This window comes from Quercus lobata, chromosome 5 (genome assembly GCF_001633185.2).
Source record: "Quercus lobata isolate SW786 chromosome 5, ValleyOak3.0 Primary Assembly, whole genome shotgun sequence".
NCBI lineage: Eukaryota > Viridiplantae > Streptophyta > Magnoliopsida > Fagales > Fagaceae > Quercus > Quercus lobata.
The window spans coordinates 36,856,836-36,859,343 of record NC_044908.1 but is presented as its reverse complement, the minus strand read 5'-3'; positions in this window follow the sequence as shown (position 1 = coordinate 36,859,343).

Genomic DNA, 2,508 nt, shown 5'->3' with positions numbered 1-2,508 from the left:
TTCTTTTACAGTAAAAGACTCAATTTTTGTTAATTTTAGGTTTTTGTGTGTGTGTGTGTGTGTAAGAAAGGCTCCAGATGTGCATCCACATTTTTTATTTCTTTTTAGTGGTGTTGTTATTGTTCCTTTATTTATGATAGTTACCAAGTTGTATTTAATCCTAAAATTTAGCTATATACTACACATTCATAACAAAAATTGAAAAATATCTTATATTTAGATTTTAGCAACTACCATTTTTTTTTTCTTTTATGGTAAAAGACTTGATTTTAGTTTTTTTTTTTTTTTCTTTCTTAAGGAAAGGCTCTAGATGTGCATCCACACTTTTTCTTTTTAGTGGTGTTGTTGTTGTTGTTTTGTTTTTTATGACAGTTTTCAAGTCATACGTTTCATCCAAAAAAAGCTACCCCTATTTAAAAATAAAAAATAAAATAAAACTATCCCACATTCTATCCAAAAAACCTTACCCGGCCACCTTTTTTTTTTTTTTTTTCAAATTCAAAGTTTAAAAATACCTTATCCTTATCCCACGACAACCTATATCAATAATTCTATCCAAAACAAAAATTAAACAAAAATCATCTGTACAGAATGAAAAAGAATGCGGAAAAGAATATAACAAAACAAAAAAAGCCTCATCTGTACATAACGTGAAAAAGAAATATAAAATAAAACCTAATTTTTAGGATATTTGATTTTGAAAGAAAATAAAAAGTTAAATTTTTGGGAAATTTAAAAGATTGACGTAGGGAATTGGTGTGGCCCCTATCCTAATTTAAAAGTTTATCAAAAACGAAAAACTACACGTTCAAAAATTTTGGATTAAACTTTTTTTTTTAAAATTTTAAATCCCATATTCTATCCAAAAAACACTACTCGGCCACCTTTTAAAAAAAAAATATATATATATATATATATATATATTCTATTTTTAAAAATACCTTATCCTTATCCCACAGTAACCTACATCAATAATTCTATCCAAAACAAAAATCATCCGTACAGAATGAAAAAGAACGCGGAAAAGAATATAACAAAACAAAAAACCCTCATCTATACATAATATATATATATATATATATATATATATATATATATATATAAAACATGAAAAAGAAATATAAAATAAAACCTAATTTTTAGGATATCTAATATTGAAAGAAAATAAAAAGCTAAATTTTAGGGAAATTTAAAAGATTAGCGTGAAGAATTGGTGTGGCCCCTATCCTTATTTAAAATTTTATCAAAAAAGAAAAACTACATGTTCAAAAATTTTGGATTAAACGTTTTTTTTTTTTAATCCCATATTCTATCCAAAAAACACTACTCAGCCACCTTTAAAAAAAAAAAATTCTATGTTTAAAAATACCTTATCCTTATCCCATGGTAACCTACATCAATAATTCTATTCAAAATAGAGATCATCCATACAAAATGAAAAAGAACATGGAAAAGAATAGGGGTGTCCACGGATCGGGCCGAGTCGGGTTTGTGCCCAACCCGGACTCAACCAGACCTTCTCGGGTGGGAAAATTTTGACCCGCAACCGACCTGTGGGAAGTTTCAGATCAAGCGGGTCGGGTCGTATCGGGTTTCGGGTAATAATCGATCGGTTTCGGGTTTTGTGATTTTGCTGGATTTGGCCGAAATCTGGCCGAATCTTGTCAAATCTGGCCGGATCTAACGAGATTTGGCTAAAATTCCGTCGTATCTATGGAAATCTGGCTGAGATTTGACCGAAATCTAATAAGATTTGGCCGGGTTAAAGTCGAGCTTACTGGAGTTTGGCCGAGTTTGAGTAGATCTAGGCTAGATTCACCGGATTTAAGCATATCTGAGTAAGGATTTGAGCGGATCTGAGTAACGGAAGGCCAAACATGGCCGGATCGGAGCTGAGAAGCCCAAACGTCGCCAGATTTTGGCCTTCTTTTAGAGGTTTTGTCGGGCGGGTCGGGTAGATCGGGTTTTTGAGGACGAAACCCACCACTCAACCCGCCGGGGTCGGGTTCTGATGATTGGGACCTGTCACTGACCCGTCGGAGGTGTCGGTTCGACCGTGACGGGTCGGTTCCGTCAGGTCTTCGGGTACTCTGGACACCCCTAGAAAAGAATATAACAAAACAAAAAAACCCTCATTGGTACAAAAAAAAATAATTAAATAAAAAAGTGAAAAAGAAATATAAAAGAAAACCTAATTTTTAGGATATCTGATTTTGAAAGAAAATAAAAGGCTAATTTTTTGGGAAATTTAAAAGATTAACGTGGAGAATTGATGTGACCAATATCCTTATTTAAAAGTTTATTAAAAAAAAAAAACTAAACGTTTAAAACTTTCGTATTAAACTATTTTTTTTTTTAAATCCCACGTTCTATCCAAAAAACACCACCCGACCACCTTTTTTTTTTTCAAATTCAAAGTTTAAAAATAGTACACATTTGTGGGTAACTGCATCTTTAAAATTTTTGGATAAAACTACCGGTCTCCCACGTTTGCTTAATGTATGATTT